We start from the raw sequence: 21,244 nt of genomic DNA on the forward strand, positions 1-21,244 counted from the left end.
CGCAGAAGCTCAGTAACGACCTCAGACCTCAGACCTGAGGCTGCATCAGACAGAGCGAGTGGTCGCCTTCACAGTCTGAGCCCTCGTCCTCTGGCAGCGACTGAGCAAACGAGCAGCTCGTCCGGGTACCAGTGAGGTGGCGCGTATGAAGCAGTCTATGAGACCACAGCAGATTCTGAAGCCGAACTGGAGTTCACCCAGTCCAACTCAGTGACCGGCTGCTGGGAAGCCCTGACCCAGGGGTTCCTTCACAAACACAACCTGTCAAACAGCCGCACACTAAACGTTTCACCCAAACACATGAACCGACGCCACCCTTTTATAATCACATAGAACTGTTTAATGGCTTCACTTTGTTTGTGAACACGTCCTTCCCATGAGTTCAGACAAGTCCAGAGTTGGGTTTTTACATTTAGGATGTGAATGTGTGAGGTAAGTCAGCTGACAGAGGTGCATCAGGTTTTAATTATTATTAAAAATGACGTGGTCCAGTTTCGTGCTGCACCAGGAGAGATGTTTGTGTTCGTAGAACTAATTGCTCATTTAATGACTGGAGACTAGATGGAAACGCTTCAGCTGGAGGATCACTCCGTGTTCTGCTTCGCTCCCGTCTCCCACAGTCTGGGGCGTTCACAGCTCCAGCGCACAGCCTTCATGTGTGAACTGGCAGCGGCGGCTCCACCGTCTTTTACTGCGTTTGGTGAAGGAGCGCGAGAGGAGGACGCCTGGCGGAGGCGCCGCCAGCGTGGAAATCACCTCACTGGAGGAGGAGGCCTCGCTGCGTCTCCGCTGCAGCTCCAGCCTGACAGTTAGTCCCTGGAGGAGAGAGACGATGGAGACCTGCGTCTTCGTGGAACCCGTAGAGGAACTCGGAGCTCGGCCAGATACGAGCGTCCACGCGTTCCCGGCGAAGCGCTAAATCAAGAGAATCTCCAGATCACTCGGCCTCATGTTACAGTTCAAAGGCATATTTTGGCCTCACAGTCGAAGCTCTCGTCTCTGTTTTTGTTTGCTCATTGGCTCCAGCAGTGGGAAAGCTCTGACTTTCACTGGAAGTGGACTTGGATTCTACCTTGGCGAGTGGCGACAAACACGAGTAGGGTTTAACCACGCGAGGCTCCAGACAGAAGCTTGGATCAGGGAGAGGCTGATGGCTGCGATGACAGCGAGCCAGAGGCACAAAGACCGAGCCAGAGCGTCATCACGGCCGCTTTCATCTGCGGGACGTCCTCCGCTCATTCCCATGAGTATCAGTCCCACATGGAACAGGGCAGAAATTCAAGCTCAGCCAAGGACACGTAACCTTCAAATGACCTTCAAGAGGTCAGAGAATCTCCACACACGCTCTTTGTACAGTCCGCGGACAAAAGAAAAGGCGCTGCAGCGCGTTTAAGCTAGTTTGCTAAGCTTGTTGTTGGTGGAGTAGCCGCTGAGGTATGAAGGTTCATGGTAAACAAAGACGCAACGTTTCCAGCTCCCGCTGGCTGCTCGCTGACGGACCTGACGTCTGCCAGGGTCGTTTCACTGACTGCACTTTAAAGCAGAGCTGCTTATGGGGAATCAATCACATGGCTGCAGAACAAGCAGGACTGACTGGATGTTTTTATCTGTGAATGACTTCACACAGGAGAGTTGTGCTTTAACACACACTACAGCAACGATGTGTCGCTCCAATGAGGGGAACGTGTGCGATAGTTTCCCAGCTGCTGCATCCACCACTGCAGCCTTTGTCCTGCAGATGCTGAGCAAGATACTGACTGAGAAGAATGTGAAGCCTGAAGGCACAGGAGGAACAGCCACTGACAAACGAGCCAAATCAGGAGGAAACCTGAGACAAGCAAGGACAGAGAAAGTCCGCTAATGGTTTTTGGATGAAAACATGTTTGTTATGTTGTACTGAAGCTGTGGAGACGTGATGGGACAAGCCTGAGCCTCTGACGGGGAACGGCTGAGTTCGTCAGACACCACCAGGACCTTTAATCTTCCAGTCCAATGATTCCTCGCTGCTGCTTGTGTTGTGATGCGTTCAGGGCAATCACGTGCTGACGGCCACCGTGAGGAGACCAGCGGTAAGCCATTAAAGGCCTGTGGTGTCACACTCACTGACGCCAGCAACCTGCCAGTTTGTGTGTCTGCTGGCACTCACCTCCTGATGCAAGTGAAGGAGCGCAAACAATGGGATTTCCCACCGCACACGATTTTTATGACGGTAACCAAATCTCCCAGTGCTTGAACCAACCAGTTGGATCAACTTGGCCACGCAGCGCAGTGCTGCAGCCGCAGTCGACGCTGGTCGTGTCTCAGGAGGCAGACTGGAATGCAGCCGCAGGCTATTTTGGGGGGTTTTAACAAGCACCAGGGTTCAGTAAAGTCTGACGTAGCGCTTCGTCAACATCAGGCCCACAATTGGTCAGTGAGAGTCCGGTTGAGGCTCCGTCACAGCGAACTCACACAGAAAGCACGCAACACACAAACACTTCCTAACCTAAAGCTAAACTATAAACCCTAAACAGCCTTTTCCCACAGAAACTAATTAACTGAATGCTTTCCCACAGTAAAATATGCGGCTGATGGCTCAGTATGTGTGACGACACACAGAGGGCAAACTGTGCGAACAAGCCCCCATTCATCCGTTTTACAGCCGACCAAGTGAGAAGGTCCTTCTGACGTGTCCCTCGCTGGCTGGAAGCTTTGTTTCGCTACAACGTCCAGCGCAGTCATGTTATCGAGCGCGCCTCAATAAACCGACGGCCACTGGAAGGAGATCTAATGAGCCACCGTGGGACGGCGGGCGGCGTCACTCACCAGCCAAGAGCTGCTCACCAACAGCCGTAAAGCATGAAGCTTCACACAGTTATGACCAGTGGCTTCAAGTTCATTCACACTGGAAACCAGCAGGCGCCTGACCTCTGACCTCTGACGGCCACAACCATAGCGGTTTGAGCAGACGATCAAACAAAGGTTCCTGTCAGATCAGTTCCCTAAGCAGAGGCCAGAGAGGACAAGAGCTGCAGTGGTTGCGTAAACACCTGGATAACATCCCCCAATAAATCACGAATAGTAGTAAAAATAGTCACGGCTCAACATCTGCGCGTCTGCTGATTAATGTTCACAGCTGCTGAAACAGTTAATTCCAATAAATTGGAGAACCACCTCTGGGTATGTGGAGCAATCAGCATCAGCCTTTAATGACATCACACAGTTTTAGTTTATGCTAATGTGCTGGAGTCGTACAACACCCAAGCTCCATAATAAACGAAGCAGCTACTGATCCCAGAGTCGGTCGACCCTGCTAAAAGCAGGTTCAACTTTAAAAACAGGGGACATGAACTCCCTCACTTTGCTTTAGATGAGATCTGGACCGACTCACATGTCAGAACCGCTGGACGGACAATGAATTAATGTTCGGACTGCTCCGGTCCAGATCACAGTGGCCTTTTACTGCAGACACTGGATGAAGTAATAAAGTATTTAACTGTACTCGTGGTAACGCACATGCTCGTCCTGTGGTCACATGTGGAGTGTTTTTGTGCAGTGTGGAGTTGTGTAACAGGCAGACGAGGCTGGAAACCTGCAGATGAGCAGCAGGTCTGAGTGGATCTGGACCGAAAGCCTCCAAACACTGACTGGTAAATATTTGCATCGCTGCACAGACGAGAAACTGAAGGCTGATGGACCTTCACCCATTCACTGCAGCCACATCTGTCTCATCTGTCTGCCAGCACACGCACACAGACTGGTGGGAAGCTGGAGCTCACGGAGTCACATCCATCACCTGCTGTCACGTGTCACTGAGTGTCTGCCGCTTTCAGGCTAGAAGAGGTAACAGTGCATACGTCACTTCAGAAGAAAGAAACCATTAGAGCCCGTGCTGAAGCAACTAACACATATTTAATGCTAATATTTATACTCTGAATCCTCATATAAACATCATCGGCTCGTTCGTGTCACCATCATCCAAAACACGCTGATGAGATAATCACAGAAAGTCACACGACAGAGTGTCTCAGTGGGAGGAGTGTAGATGTGAACAACTCAGAACGGAACCACGCGGACGGAACACGGAGCGTCTGTGCTGCTCAGTGAGTCCAGTGTTGTCGCCACCTGCTCGGTCTCAGAAGTGTGTCGGCCGAGTCGCTCCTCCTTACGTAACATCACACTCTGGTTACGTAACAATCACCTTATTAGAGCCCATGAATGGATTTGGACTGAACGCCTTGTTTGCTGTTCAGATTAGAACTGTACACGTTTGCTAAATGACCTAATTAATTAACATGTTGGGAACCTGTCTGGCTCAGATTATTATTATAGATATTATTATCCCTATAGATGTGGAACTGATTAGTTCTGATCAAAGGCAAGTATTTAAACGACAACTATGACATTTCTATTATCAACACTGAATCAACACTCTATCTCTTCTAGATCTAGAGCCACTGTTTCAGCTACTGGAGCTGACTAAACTAAAGCCATAAATACTTTCACACACCTGAAACTGGATCTGACTCAAACTGCCATGACTCGTTTTATGAGACCAAATATATCACAAAGTCAACATGGTTCTTTCTATGTCACATCTATCTGTAACTGAAGTCGGTGAAAATCCTTAAGCGGCTGCGAGTAAAGGCTCAGGAGTGTGAGCAGTGCAGCAGATGGAGGACTGACTGAGCGCTTCACACGTGGCTTCGTTCAGACCTCCATCACCGCCACCGCTGACTCCTGAGCATCTCGTCCCTCCTTGTTTGTGGTATTAAGGCTTCAGGGAGCGAGCGTGAACGCCGGTGGAACAACAGTGCGCTGCTGAAAAGCTCACATTCCTTTCCACTTCCTGCTCTGCGGCCTAATCTGGGCTGCTGTGATTCGCTCCATGCCTGGTGTTATTAGCTCTATCTGCACCGCGTCTGCCACTGAAGAATGCAGCTCCTCTGAGCCTTTATGCAGATATGATCTCCACTAACTTAAGCCTGAGCCTCCAAACAGCAGGGCACCGGCGGCCGTGACGTCGCAGGCTGTGCTGGGGTCAGTTTCACTGGCGGACAGTTAGGGCAGACTGGCTTCAGAAGGTGCCATGGGTTTAGTCCAAGCAGCCAAGCAGTCAGAATGAACTGCTATGAATACATTCACAGGGAAATAAACTAACAGGTGGTTTGATTCAACAGTCTAGCAGCTGAAGTGCTCTTCCCTTTGTTTCACATAAATCAGTTGGTCCAAAGACCAGAAAGGGAATGAAGCCGCTGCAGGAGCCGTTCAGGCCACAGAAACCATTGCACAATAAACCTTCAGCAGCACTTTGACCCCACAATCCAATAATCTACTTGGTGTGGATTAACAGATGTTCCTCAGACCTCAGGTACAGAACCTTCTACTGAACCTGCGATCAGGAAGACGACAGTGAGATGTGGTTTGAAAGGTTTGTTGTCTGAGTCGACGTGAGAGGTCGTAGCAGCTGGAAGTAGTGACTCCAACTACAGCAGCTGTGGGATACCAGTGAAACCAGTACCTGGACCAGCACAGCAGGTCCTCCAGCTTCATTCACTCTTATCAAAGCAGCCATGAGAATCTCACTGCTGCTCGTTTTTCATTACTGCTGCAAATATGATGCGTCATATTCTGCTATGAGAAGCAGTAAAGTGTTTGCTGGTGGATACGTTAGTCAAACGTATTCTGAGAGTTTACGAGGCTTGGGCAGCGATGGGAGAGCAGCTAACGAGCAGCTGCTGTAAACGCACAGGCTCAGGATCAGCTGGCAGCGCAACACACACCCCACCGCTGTCCTGTGCATTCGCTCTGTTCACCTGAGGCGGGGGGTGAAATACGCGCCGTTCTGTCTTAGCTGAGGTTCAGCCTCTGCCAAGGAGCTCAGGGTGTTTTCCACCTCAACGCTCCCTGTGGACAGATACAAGTACAACACGGAGCCTGTAAGTTTGATTAGCAGCACAAAAGGAAGTCGATTTTATCACAGTTGCCTGAGGAAAGTGGTTTTACAGCAATTGAGCTTCTGTTTACAGTAGTTAGCACTAATTGTAGTAACATGTCACAGTCTCCTCTTGTTGTGTGTTGCTGCTTATCCTGGTTCCAGTGGGTCAAGTCCATTATCAAGTGCTGTGACAGCTCCAATCAGTCAGGAAGGTTCTGGTACCGACCGGGATGAAGAACCTCAGGTCGGTCGTGGGAAGGTTCTGTTGTGTTGACGAGAAGCAGAGGCTTGTACATCGTTCATGTATTTCACACTGCTGTCCCTGCTGTGATCCATCATCATCATTCCAAAGATGTGCTTTCTCTTCCCACCAGGAAGGTCATGCTCCGTCTGCTGCCTGCTGCACATCCCGGCCCTTCACTAAAGGCACCAGAGCTCCTGCAGAAGCAACCCAGTCGCACATCTGGAGGCATCTCACACTCAGCAGGGGGTAAAACCTACAAGCCCTGAGTGTCACAGCCACAGCTCTGTCCTCCAGAGGCCCGAGTGGAGACCTTCACTACAGCACAAAAGCACAATATTTGTGACTGAGGCTTAAGTGAAGCAGCAGAGCGAGTGAATACGTTTGAGCCTGAGTGATCTCATCACCGAGCAGAAGCATAACACACAGGATGGAAAACAATCACTGCAGCAGCCGCCTGATCTTCTATTACGGCGCTTTCAGGACGCGTGCTGTACCTGAGCCGCCCGAGTTCACGTTTCTACCACCGCTGTGTTTATTAGTTCAGCTCAAGCAGCCGTGATGCCACAGGTCTGCTGGGGAAGGCAGACTCTCAAAGCTGCCGTCTCACAGCTGAGCTCCTGTTCCAAACACGTCCTCCACCCCGTCACAACATGCCTTCTTCAATCAGATCACATTTACTTTTCTCCTGGGCTTCTCAATGGACCTTTATGGACCATTTTCATCACACAAAACCCACCTTTGTGCATCGCAACCCTATCTGGAGCAGTCAATCTACATTTTTCTTCCTTTGATGCGTGGATGTTTCCACTGGATTCGACATAGCTCAGAGAAGCCAAGCCGCTCCATCGCCAGCAGGGTCACAGGTCCTACACTGTTTTGTATATTATGTAATTCAGCCTGTCAGCTGGGGAAAACAGAGGAGAGCTACCAGAACTGCCAACGACGCTTCCCTTTGGAGGAAGTCAAAAACCCACTGCTCACAAGACCAGTGGTCCTGTTCACAAGTTGGGTTTGATACGGCGTTCACCTGGCAAACACATTAGAGCCTGAGCGCTGAGTCCAGCTTGGCTGCAGGACCCACCGCAGAGTTAAGAGACAGCAGGGAGAGGAGGACGAGGCCTTCAGGAGGCCCTCAGACGTCAAACTGCACCCAAACGCCAGCCAGGACATCGAATGCAGTCCACGGTAGGACCCTCAGCCCTCAACCAGGCATTGGTACAAAACTCCTGATGCCTGATGCATCACACTAAAGGGGAGAATCTTACAGAACATTCATTGTTTGCAAATGATGCAAAGTCAGGCGGTGAGTGTGTGGATTTACTGCCGGTGAAAGTTAATTAAAACTCCATTCCGGGCATTCCTGGGGCCGGTGGACAGGCTGCGTCGGGGCTTCTCTTATGTAAACCAGCACCTGGGATCCCTGAAGCATGCGAGACATGCAGCGCGAGGGCCCGCCCCCCCGAGCGCGACGCCGCAGGCTCCGTCAGCGTGTCTGCGCTCAGCAGATGCTGAAGCCGGCAGACGCAGACGCAGCTCCGTCCTGTCGCAGACGCAGATACAGATACAGAAACAGAAACAAACCTGGCTTTCGTTTGTCCTCTCCCACATTTAAGGCTTTGTCTCCTATTAACCCCTGTCATAACTGAGGGCAGGCTTCTTCACTGAGTGGCTGTTAGTGGTGGACTAATGTCTGTAATGACAGAGAAGAAGAGGCTGAGCAGCCGCGTGGATGTGTGCAAAACGCTGTGCGTGTTTGTCATTAGAACCACAGACGTCATCACATCAACAACTTCTCCAAAGACACCTTCACTCTGACTACTTGATTAAAATGTTTATCTCCCCTTTGGATTAGAGAACAATGTCCCTCCTGACTCTTTGTGCAGCATCAAGCATGAAAGCTGCTCCGTTCTAATCTGTGGAGCTGCTCCGCTGCAGAGCACTGGGCTGAGTATCAGTGTGGCTTTGTTAATAACAACCTGACCCCCCACAGAGCCTCTAATACTCCACGTACTTAAACTTTAACTAAACAGGGTCCAGCTGCAGGTCCACGCGGCTCTGGCTAGATTGAACTTTGAGGCTATCGCTCTCCACCTCCTGCTGAGAAAGGCTAATGGAGAGCAGAGCTGATGGTGTGGGTGGTCAGAGGAATTAGCAGCTGCATGGTCTGATCCTATTATAGTAACAATGACCTGCAGGATGTTATCAAGTCATTACTGAAGAGCTTTTTATACAGTTCTCCTGCATCTAAAGAGCCCAACAGGTTTAAAAGGCTTCTCCTCGTTTCCGTGGCTCTGAAAGGTGATGGAGCCGCTGCTGTCGCCTCTACGCGCCAGCTGTCATTGTCGGCCACATTTTCCCACAGATTACTGTCACCGGCTTCGTCCTTGGGGCCAATCATGGCATCACTCGCACTGTCCTTGATTACAGCCGTTGGCAGGTCAGCGTGGAGGTAAACGCTATCCACCACCTAATCCCCATTCTCATATTTGAGAGCTGGAGCTCAGTGGATCTTCTCACCGGCCGTCACTCCGCTCGCGTCTCCTCATTCTGTTACTTCCGTCTGTTCTCGCTCCCATGCTCGTCAGCCGCACAACAGCTCCATTCTCCGCCTGTCCCTCCTCCAGCTAAACGCTCCGAGAGGCCATTAAGTGCTTTAATGATGCACAGAGGCGTGAATGATTTCAAAGAGAGCCTTCACCTTGTCACCTTCCAGACTAGTGAATGTGTTTAATCACAGATTTAAGGCATTAAAATCCCTCTGATGACAATATTAAGGTTGAATCAAAGGTAAACTGTGATCTTACATAAAAGTCTTAGTGGGTTCAAGAGTGTGCGGCCGTGGGAGGAAGAATAAATATGTCACCGAGCGCTAATCTCATTTCAGGTTACGACTCTGCAGGACAGAAACAAACAGTTGGAATAATTCTCACAGAACCTTTCCTCATTAGTAACCAGTTGTTATTTAGTGTAAATAAGGAACATTCTTTTGCATGGACTGTACAGTAAACACGTCAGCCCGGATGTAGCTGGTGTTTCCTGGCGATAAAGCTCCGCCGTCAGACTGAAGACGGATCGTCTGCTGGTTCCTGTCAGCTGTCAACGCGTTTAGACCGTTTAGAGTCCGTAAATAGAGCATGTAAGCTGGTGGTTATAAGCACGGTTGTGTTAGACTTGACCTGTATTCCATCGACTGCACGCGTTCACTACTTTGCACGGCCTCCGCTTAGAGCTGACCTTTGTACTTTACTTCAAGTGCAAGTGCAGCCATTTACAGCTGCAGTTACCAGACTGAGGTCAGAGGTCAGGAGGGACTAATTAGGCCGTCAGCTGTGTGCACAGACAGTCAGCACTCACAACTCGTGGCACCTGTTAACGGCCTCGCCGGCAGCTGTTAATGGACCTGACCTCAGCTGGAAACTCAAACACGCGCGTGCACAGACAGGCAGCGCTGCAGCGGGCGGCTAGCGTGAGCATGCTAGCCGCGGTGGAAGGGAACTAAAAGGGAACCGGCCTCCATAAATACTGAAATTATTAGCTTACGACCGTGAAAGGATAACATCCGTTCTGCCACAGTAGCTTCTCTGTGCGCAGCAAATTTCCTGCTCGCTCTGCATGGCAGCACACAACGTCTGTTCCAACACTGGTAATCACGGCTCTAATGAGACAGACGCTGATTTTGTGTTATGCAATCAGTGCACAAAGACTCAAATGGGGAACAGACAACAAGCAGCAAGCGCAGGCGCTTCAACCGGGACGTGTGTGTGAGTGCATGTGCTCTACAGGCAGTTGGGAAGCGCTTCCACTCTTTGTCTCTTTGTCCAAGTGTCTGTTAACAGTGAGATGGATTCTTTTCAAAAGCCTCCACGTGCAGCAGTGCAGCATCTTGGTATTTTCCACACGCAGTCCTCTGACTGCTTTCCCAACAAGCACAGAAGAAGAAGACGACGCACAAAGTTCACTTCTCAGGAAACAAGCGGCTTCGACAGCTTCAACATCCATCCATGGTTTAGGACACGAGTGAGTGTTACAGCAGCTGCCACTTGAGCACCTGGCATTAAAAAGTGCGTTTACGTGTCTGAGGTCAGGTCAAAGGTCACGACCGCCGCAGGTCATAATATGTGCTCCGACTCATGCTGTGCTGCTGTTTGGAGCCCAGCCTTCCAACATGTGCAGGTTAAGTCCATTTATGCTTCCACTGGCCCAGAGCAGGAATAACACTGTTCACTGCTCTCCTCCAGAAGCGGCGAGTCCTCCCACACCAGCACCACAGCTGCAGAACCCTGGCCTCCCAGTCCCCCTGCGCTTTGCCACCAGTGACCACTGCTGAGTGGCTACAGAACCTGCAGCTGCTTTGATGATGAGTTCTGAACGGGGTCCATGCTGATGTCATGTCCCCAGCCTCCTTTTCAGTGTAAAACGTCTAAAGATGTGGGTGTGGCAGACGTCTGATCCAACTTACTCACTATACAGTAGGTCAGTAATGGGGCTCCGGATCGGCAGCGTTTCAGCAGATCCATTATTCTAGCGTTTTGAATGCCTTTCACTGGCTACACTGGCCACGCTTGTCCAGTATCTTTTCCAGCTTGGTGTATACTGTATATAATGTGAAAGAGCCCATTTATGAAGTGGCATTAGGGTTTATAAAAGGAGAGCAGCAGAGCCCTGGAAGCCTCCTCTGATACAAGATCAAGATTCAACATTCCAGCCTTTGATCTCGGCACCAGTTTACCCCCAGAAATCTATAAGGGGAGGAACAGAAAACAGGGCCGACATAATTATGGAAAGCTCATTCCTCGTGGCTTCCTGTTGCAAATAGGCCGATGGCACGGTATCAGCAGCGTTAACAACGTTTCCTCTGACTGGACGGCGGCGTCTTTGATCTGCTCAGCAAAAGTCACACTCACGACCACATCAACATCTGCAGGAGCTAAAGACAGAAATGAGGGATGTACAGACAAAACAGGGGCCAGCGAGGGCGAGGACACGGCGCAGAACCACTCAACCTGAGCCTGAATAAGAGCACAGGTCCTGTTGACTGTGTGTGGCCTGCAGGAGCGGAGCCACATGTGGATCCGCGTACACCTGGAACAGACCAAGCAGTCGACTACAGATCTGTCATTGGGAGTCACTAACTGAGACTGACAGTATCAGAGCTCACAGCAAGAATGGAGCTAAAGAGTAAAACGGGACTTCACTGAACCTCTTCACCTCTGACCTGCTAAAACTACGGCTGTGACTTTAATGGAAAAGTTCTGAAACCACATAATCATTAGGTGAAGATTTTAATTTAGATTTAATTTCCAATTTGCATGTAACATTTCCCCAGAACGTGCGGTTTTCCACTTCTCCATGGATCAAGTTTCAACTAGTTACGTGAGGCTGTTGCTGTAATTTTAAAACTAACACAATTTAAAAAGTGGGTTTCTTCACTGTTATTAGTGGTGAGTCTGCGAGAGCAGCAGTGGCGGCAGCGCCATGTAGCAAGTAGCTTGTGGTATGTAGCATGTAACATGTAGCACGTAACACGTGGCATGAAGTACATGGCATGTAAAATGTAGCACATAACATGTGGCATGTAACATGTAGCATGTAACATATAGCATGTAACATGTAGCATCTGGCATGTAACATGTAGCATGTAACATGTAGCATGTAGCATCGGGGATGTGGCATGTAGCATGTAGCTCCACAAAGGGCAGGATACAGGTACATGGTGTATCCGCACACCTTAACCATCAGATCTGAATGATTTATGGTCACAACAACCTCAACAGATATTATCATGTTCATGATCTTTGAGCGATTGAGTTTTTACATGTGCAGTTTTAAGTTGTGCACTGTAATAAAATTAGACACAGACACACACACACCTGCAAACCTACAGTAGACACACCAACAAAGCAGCTGCGAGCAAAGCCACTGGTCTCAGATCTGCTGTAGCTCACACACTTTCCATTACGCGTCCTGTCTCTTTTCATTTCTGAACCCCTGCTTGCATTAATGAGCACTTAGCAGTAATTGGTTCAGCTACAGTGAGGGCATCCTCAGACCACTTTCTCAGGGATTCAGTTGCAACTTGTGACAAGCCTGAGAACCAGAATGAGTCATTTAAGCATCTCCTGCCAAATTAACTGTGCAAAATATGCCTGGTTGTGGAGCAACACGCTTAATCACCAGGGCAGCAACGTGAGCCTGTGTTTGTACGGGCACGGCGCATGGAACCGCCTGCAGACCGCGGGCACCGGGACGGCACCGGATTCAAACAGAGACCTACAGTAACATCTGCACTGGTGCAAGTCAGTGTTCATTAACAGCAGATAGAGCAGCAACGTGTTTCAGAACTGAACCCAGTCCATTTATCATCGTCTTCCATCCGCTGTTCACGTTCATCGCTGCTGCTGTTTTACTTCAAACCGCTGCTGCTGCTGCTTTTGGGAACATTAAACAAAAAATGAGTTACAAACACCCGTGAAAGCTTTTCAGCGCAGAGTCGTAACACAGAAATCTGCTTCAGTTTTTCTAAATGGCTCCTAATTGTAAGATAAGTCTTTGTGTTTTAAAAACAATGGGGGAACTGAGCCGGGCCACAGTTCTGCTGACATCAGCATCTCTTGCAGAAAGTGATGGATTGTTCCTAAACTGGCTTTAAACTAGAAGAGTTGCAGATGCAGATGCAGATGCAGGGTAGCTGTCTCTGTAGCTGGTCTCTATTCCATTCACATACAGGATATGTAATTTCATTTATTCCGTACAGGGATAAGAAGCCGCCGCCCTGAAATGAAGACTGTTTCAAAGGTTCCTGTCAGACGACAGACATTCCTTGCATTCCTGCTGCCTTCTGCTGTTTGATTTCTCCTCTGACAGCAGTGACTGAGTCATCTGTCCATGTCCTGTCTGGGCTGCAGCATCTTTCATGTGCTGCTCTGTGTGCAGATCCAGTCAACGTGAGGCCGCTCGTCTGCCCACGCTCGCGTGCTCTTATCACTCACGTATGAGAAGCCACTGGAGTTTCCCTAATATTTGCTTGTCACTGTAGAGAAATGTGGCGCTGGTCCATGTATATGATACCCACACACAGCATTCCTAAGGAGCCTGCACATGCCTCTGAGCCTTCACGTGCTCCATCTATGTGACAGATGCCCTACATACATGTGGAGATCAGGCTCCTGACACACAGACCTGCACAATAACAGGAGCTTTGTAGAAAACACTGAGCTCCGATGGCCCAACACCACACCCGTGACAGCAGCGAACCCAACCCACAGACAGCGAGCTGCTGGTGGTTTACTGGTGTTTACTGGTGAGGCCCCGACCACCGGCCAATGAATCCCACAGTGTCAGACACCTGCTGACACACTTCAGTGGTTGAGAGATTGTCCAGACGTTTCAAACTGAGCTGCAGTTTAAATATTCACTTCACAGACACACAATGATATGTGATGTCACATGTTATTCACATTCACGACCAGCACTTCCGCCAAACTGGAAGAATCTGAAGCATCCGGTGACTCTGACATGGGACGGCTGTAAATGTTATAAGCATGACATGAATGACGGCCGCTTTAGTGTCAGGGTCCTGAATTATTAGTGCGCGTTGTTAATGTTATGAGCAACACCTGCGCTTTTACCACTGCTCACCACTAGAAGCAGACAAAGGTCAAGTCCTTAAACGCTCATTGCCATGTATGGGTTTCCTGCTGGACCTCACAGGCCAGAGCACAATTAAAGCCTCAGCGTCTTTACAAACCAAGAACACCTGCTCAAGCAGCTCAGGCTGTGGCAGGTGTCAGTCATGTTCTGGGCAGATTCCGTCTTTGATGCTGAGATTCAACTGCATTGTGATTCTTTGAACGAGCATCTTCAGTCAATTCATCTGAATTTATTGCCCGCTGGTTTGACTTGGGGGATGTTTTCCATGTGCGAAGCATTTATTGGCAGGATCAGGTTTTCTGAGCATCTTTGTGCAAACAGTTTTCGTCGCCCATCGACCGGCTCCTCCTCATTACTAACAGAACCCAGACAGAACAGGCCTTCAGTCCCAGCTAGTGGCCAGCAGCAAATGTGAGAACACGAACAACGGACAGACGAAAACTTCTTTTCATCATTAGTTTGCTGTTCACAGCTGGGGAGCATGTGTGCAATGAGCTATGAAGGGATTCTGCAACGTGCTCCACCAGATATAATAACCAGACCTTTAGTAAAGTCAGACAGGCTGCAATAATGAGAGAATGAAGCAGATGTGATCACATTCCGGACAAATCTTTCACTTTCACTGTTTTTGCTAAGAACATGCACAACGCTGCATGTACTGAACATAAAAACAGGATGATTGTCTACTGGATCATTATAGGGAGCGATCGTTTTGCTGATGCAGATGGACGTTCAGGAATTAAAGAGCACAAGTGTCTCCACCCTTCAGGTGAAACTGTAAAACCTCACTTTTCCTGATGTAGATCCACTTGCTTTCATTTCTGAGGCATATTTTGTGTTTTTCCTATTTGCTCACTGTATTTCATAAACAGTTTCTCAAGACCAACCGGAGAAGTGAAGATATTATTTTTAACTACCCTCAGCGTTTAATGCATAAGACGTGGGCCTTACATTGAGTCTTGGGATATGTTTTGCTAAGGCACCACCAAAACCTAAAAATATATCAGTGAAAAAACCCACAAACTGGAATTTAAATATCGGGTCGGATTCCTCTCTCTGGATCCAGATACTGCTGAAAAACAAGGTAGTTTAAGTGCTAAGATGTGCTGTGTTTCCATCAGGGCCAGCGTAACATGATATGACACCAAGGACTGAGCTAATCATGGCGTCTCAGCAGGTTCTTCTGTGCTTGGAGTCAACAGCCGTGACCATGACAGACGTTAGCAGAGATCAGGATGGTCCCAGGGCCAAACAGGCGATAGCTTTAAGTGATGCAGGACGGAAGATACGGGATAAGAGTCTTATCCTGAAAGAACACCTGCACAAACCATCACAGCCTCGTGAGCCTGAGAGGAGAGAAAGCGTTTACTGTGTCTGCTTCACTGACAGCATCAACGCGATAAGATCTCCTCCTCAGCTGAGCGCTGCAGCATAGAACACATGGAGTCTGGGTTCGGCCACTGCTGGTGCCTGCGTCTCCGTCCTATCACTCGCTGCCACATCCAGGGACATCTTATCGAATGCATCACAATGATTGTGACAAACACAGCTCCATCACGTCGCACCTCGCAGAAAGATCCTGAAGCCGAGCGTGCGCTGCCGCTCCCCATAAAAGCTGCTTGTAAACTCAAATGACACTCTTTACAGCCTCGTGTGACACAGAGTTTGAAAACAAGACTCGAGGGAACAAACGGTTTAACACTTTATCCACAATAATTAAAGGCAAATTAGATTTTTTTACATCATAGTCGCAGTAATGTGTCCAAAGCCTCTGAGAAATCAACAAACGCTACCGTCACACATGAAGCGAGCGCAGACTCTCATCACTATGTATTTAAACCAAGGACTCGCTGGTTCAGAGGCGATGGTTTATTTAGTTTAACTCAAAGCTCTCAAACATTTCAGCTTCAGTTACGTCATCTGTGCGTAAGGTCAGGGCCATTCTCTTGTCCTGCCTACATTGTTTTCATGATTCATCATCATAGTTAAGATCACTGGGGCACCGGAGCGACCCAGAGCACACACCTCCCTGGGAGACAGACGCCTCCCAGAATGAAAAGCACCAAATCACCGTCTCCTGCAAGAAAACGGGGCATAAATCAAACCGGCTTTGTGCTCACACTCTGGACGTGACTGCTGTTGTGCCGTAAATCCTGTTGATCCCCACACAAACATGACCTCCGCGCCTCCCAGCGTCCAGAGGCACGGCCGTAAACCTCCGGTCAGGCCTTGTCATCCAGCTTGTGCTGCTGTTGGGGCCGCGCCAGAGCAGCGTCCGGGGATTGTTTCCCCTGTGGACGGTGAAGCCGGGGCTGCTGTTAACTCTGCAGGACGCAGGCTTAACAGCGAGGAAGAAATGAAATGATCCCCGCTGCTCAAATCAGTCACAGGCCCAACACTCTCCAGGAAAACTGGAGGAAAGAAGTGCAACAGCGTCATGTGAGGGAAAGACGTGCCGGGATCCAGAGGCTGTAAAATGTGTTGCACATAATCACATCAATGCAGCAACAATTCATGTCCCTCTGATTGGTTTTATTCCTTTCCATGCTAAAGTTCAAAGCCGTATTACAGCCGCTCCACCCAGCTGGGTTCGCTAATGGCTTTCTTCAGGAATGCAATAATCACAAAGAGGAACTCATCAAGAGAAAAGAACAACGTGTTGACAACTTAACGACAAAAGACAAAGATGTTTTTATAGCGTAATGCGTGTCTCTTCTACAAACCACAGTCTTATTAGGGTCAAATGCAGCTTGTGGGCTTGTAGCTGACAGCATCACTCAGGGCATCGTTTACAGAGTCATTACAACAAGGATTCACGGTGTGTCCCTATATAAACGTGCAACAAACTATGAAGTGTTGGAAGCATGTGACAGTTTCAACTTGTCACAGTTTAAAGCTTTGTGATGTGATTTAAGTAAAGGGTGTCACACAGCAGCACCAGGACCAGGTCTCCTCCCCACAATAAGCCATGACGGGTCTATAAAGTCAGGGACGAACCCGCTCCTCGTCGGGTTTCAGCGTTTGGTTCACGTTTCTGGAGCCGGAGGTTGAGGAGGTCTGCGTGTCCAGGACTTTCCCACAGGAGCCTGACGCTGGACTACTTCATTTACCCCAAGCCACAGTCGTTTCACTGAACCCAACCCTATAGTTTGAAACATCAACTCTTGTCCAACAGCAACAACAAACAATCTTTATGGAAATTCTGGGTGAATCACCAACTGGCTGCTCCTAAGTGACAAAAAACAATTGTTCCGAATCTGTGGTTTCTGAGCATAATTAGACAGAACCAGCGTGTCTGTGTAGTGGCTCCACGTGACGTTGGACACCAACGCCAGGCCTGGAAACGCAGCTGGAGAGGGTGGAACTCCTGTTTACAACCACATGACAATCAACAGAAAGGTCCAGTTGGTTTTTACGACACGGCCTCAGGAGACGATGCTGCAGATGAGAGTCGAGTCCCGGCGCCTCACACGTCCTTAGCGTTAACGAGCTCAACGCTGGATGATTGACAGCTGTGACAACTACACAGTCAGTCACACGCTCACAGAAAACAATACGTCAGGTTCTGAGCGTTTGTCCTCTGCGCACGTGAGAGAAGTAAAAACAACTGTCAACGAGAAGTCAGTAAGTAAAATCCCAGGTTTTAGCTTCAGCCTGGCTTTGTTTTATCAGCACTCAGGACATTATCACGTCTCTTACGACATTTAAAACAGAAACATACCAGGCGAGAACAGCGGTCAGGTCAGCAAGATAGCGATTAGTGGAACCGATGCCAACGGAAGCTGGAGCAGACTTCAATGAGTTCAAGTCTATTATGATGTTATTTGTCTTCCAGATAGGACGAGTGGTCTGTGTCAGAACCTCCACCTCTCAGAGTCGCTGGCCTTTTCTCTGGGGTCACAGCCCTGAATCAATGTGTCCACCTCCTTCCTCCCTGTATCTTACTGTTGCCTGGCAACCGCATCAACAGAGCTGTTGATACGAGCCTGGTTTGTGTCAGTGACTCGAGTGGAGCACGAAAATTTGGTATTTGGGGAATCACCACGTTAGTAAAAAAACATGAGAAGGAAAAAATTAGTCTTTGCCAAAATAAGCAAGTGATTATTGGTATAAACAGTTTAAAGACCAATTACAATAACAACATTCCTTCGGTGATGGAGCGTGTGACTAATCAGACAGAAAGCATGTTAATACTTCCTGTTCTGTATTTAAACACTCTCCCTTAAGGCCTGAAAATCAAGTTAATTCATCCAAGTTACTGTGACACTGATATAATATGGCATCTTCATTTTGTGCCTGTATGTTCCTGTGTCTAACACAATAATTACACTCTGGTTTAATGCGTCCAACAGCCAGAGGAGTTACAGTTTGTATGCACATCTGCTCAATACGTTCTAATCATGCACATCTGTTCCATTACAGTCATGAACAAATACATGTGGTGATAAGTAAGGAAAAGACAGGAAACACATCAGAGGTTGAGGTAAGCGTGACCTTTGACCTTTAATCAGTTATCAGCTTGTTTCCAAGTGGACATTTGTGCCAAATGGATGAGAAAACAACAGTTTGGACACAAAAAGCTAAAGTTATGTGGTAGAATGAACATCTACAGAAAAAATACAATACGTGAAAGAAACTGATCATTTAGATGTGACAGACGAGCCTGACGCCTCCCAGGAAGTGCTCCATGATTAATGGAGAGGTTTTAAATGTGTTTTCATTCACGGTTCACGATGTTCCACCTCACTGCCATCCTCCATAGGCAGGACCCGATATAATAAGCTAACAAGCCAATGCATAGGCTGCTGCTTTAAATGTTATGGGAGACTTCTTCTAGATTCTTTGCCCTTAAGCCTGGATTTTTGTTTGGTTTTCAATGTTGTTTAGAATCACAGATATGAAAAAGAACAGGTGCCTTCAGGGTCTCGCTGGGACAGGTGGCCTATATGGAGCACGATTCTTATGATGGGGCCTGAAGATAAAGTAGCACACATGAAGAAGATTTAAATAAACACTGGAATCAATGTCTGCATGACAGACTCGTTAACGTGCGTTTTGTCACATAGACTTAGCAACAAAAGAGTTTTCCCCCAGAGACTAAACACACTGAGGAGGTCTCAGCGGGTAAAACCTGCTTTATGTGAACCATTGTGGAGACATTAAACTCAAGACTATGCACACATGCCCTCGAATGCCTCACTGAGTCTCCAATCCCACTGCTAACATGAAGCGACACGACTGTCAGGAAGTTGCCTACAGCCAGAAACACGGGACAAAGGCCCAGCACCGAGCGGCTCCGTGCGGCCGCAGGTTCAAAGCTCGCTCTAGAAGCGCTGTTTGGGATGTGGAGGAACGTTAACACAAGGAACCAAGCAGCTTCCGGCTCCAGCAGGAGGATCTGAGTGACAGGCTGCTGGTTCAGGGCTGGAGCGTGCAGCCCATCGCGCTCACTGCCAACACACTCAACCATCTGTGCGCTGCTTTACTTTATCCTGGCGGGTCTGGACCAATCCTGCATCACCTCCGTGCCCCGGTGCCTCTGTTTCAACACGGCGTTGCTCCCTCTGGGAACATTACCTGCAGTCTAAACACTGTGTTGCTGTAGGTGACGTTCTTCACTCTAATAAACATGAACGCAGACCGACTCATGACGCAGGAGAAGCAGAGGTTCTCCAGTGGCTTTTACTGTTGAGTGAGCTGGGAGCGACCCAGGCCGATCTGTGTCCGTTTGGTTATTTATGCGCTACAGAGGCATGTCTGGAATGTGGACGCGCCAGGTGACCTCTATGTCTCCAAACGAGGCCCAGGTCCACAGTGTGTTCGCTCCCCAGCAGGATGAGTGTGGACCCATAAAGGATGAGCCGTGCTCCCTCCAGTATGCTGGTATGGTTCCATTAGCTGACGTCTAAGCAAGGTAATGTCGCAAAAAAGTGACAAAGTCTAATACTTTTGGGCACTTCCCAAAAATAAAAGTACAATGGTAGCAGAGAACGGGAGAAGCTCATTAGCAAGCGCTACCATTCGAACCAATGCGCAGGGCGGGCGTCCGTCTGCTTCGACCGCGTGGGGACAGAACAGTCCACACAGTCAGGGTCTTATTCACACACAGGAGAATGGAGCTCACCTGCACCAGAACAGCCTCCTCTGGCTTTTCCTAAGTAGTTGTGTGTCAGTTAGTGTGAAAGCGTGTTCAAAGTAACTGCTTGCTACTGTTTAACTACATCGCTCCTTAGAGACGCATTTAACACAGGAAATACCTTAATAAGGAAGAAAATCAATCACTCCTTGTATCAACACTACTCTGCACTTCATGAAAACAGCACGTCGCCTATATTTATTGGATTTGGTGAAGTTTGAAGCCAAGACACCAGCAAATGAGTGAAAAGCTGCGTTAGTAAACAGCTGGTTCACAGCTGCAGCATCACCAACGGCCAAGACAGGCCTCAGCTGTATTAATTCACCAACATGTCCCATTAGAATTAAACAGGCTCAGCAGTTATGCTTTCAGCAGCAATCATAGGTGATTCAGACGATGGAGAACACCCCGCGTCTTTCCTCCCCGACCCGCTGAGCTCTGGAATGCAAACGACCACGTCCATGGAGCCCGTGAGAGGAAGCCGGCACACTGTGACCTCTGCACGGGCCCGAGAAGGAACGCACTCAACACGCATTCCAAGAGCCTTTTTGATATTTAGAGATCACTGAGCAGCGTCGTTCTCACAGGCCGCTAATGGTCTTGTCCAGTCAACACTCCAATGAGTGGTTTATTAGAAGCTATTAGGAGCAGAGACGGGGTCAGAGACAGAGACAGGCAGCATCTGTTGGATGGAGGCCAGAAACAAACATCCACCTCATACGGCCGACATCAACCATGGCTTCTTAGGGTTAGTCTGTGTCTGTGAGCGTCTGTGGGCGTATGTGGGCGTCTGTGGGCGTCTGAGAGCGTCTGTGGGCATCTGTGGGCGTCTGTGGGCGTCTGAGAGCGTCTGTGGGCGTCTGTCAGCATTTGTGAGAGTCTGTGGGCATCTTTGAGTGTCTGTGAGCGTCTGTGAGCGTCTGTGAGCGTCTGTGGGCGTCTGAAAGCGTCTGTCAGCGTCTGTCAGCATTTGTGAGTGTCTGTGGGCTTTGTGCTGCTGCTGTTTGTCTGTCTGGGTGTAATCTGCAGTGGGAGTGTGTGACCTCAGGCTCATTTTTGGCTGGCACTAACATGCACATTTCACCGTGCCTCACAGTGACTGGAGCAGGGAAGAGCTGACTGAAGATTAACGTCAGTGTCTTTGACCTCTGATTGTATGTTTCACACATTTCAGCCCGTTTGATGCTTCAGTTGAACCTGACACAGTGAAACCAAGGGGAGGGGGTCGAGCAGCAGTGCCACCAGTGATCTTCTCCTCCTTCAGTCTCGTCTACGCCTCCTCTACTCGTCATTACAT

The 21,244-nt window shown here is 48.9% G+C and overlaps 1 long non-coding RNA gene across 1 annotated transcript; it reads left to right on the top strand.

Moving 5' to 3' along the window:
• The first annotated feature begins 1,941 nt into the window (after positions 1 to 1,941).
• LOC121201998 (uncharacterized) lies at positions 1,942 to 3,843 on the top strand. Its single transcript, XR_005897286.2, has 3 exons — positions 1,942 to 2,069; positions 3,536 to 3,629; positions 3,723 to 3,843. It is a non-coding gene; the product is annotated as an uncharacterized LOC121201998 (long non-coding RNA).
• Positions 3,844 to 21,244: the final 17,401 nt, after the last annotated feature.

The sequence above is a fragment of the Betta splendens genome, chromosome 24 (assembly GCF_900634795.4).
Source record: "Betta splendens chromosome 24, fBetSpl5.4, whole genome shotgun sequence".
Lineage (NCBI taxonomy): Eukaryota > Metazoa > Chordata > Actinopteri > Anabantiformes > Osphronemidae > Betta > Betta splendens.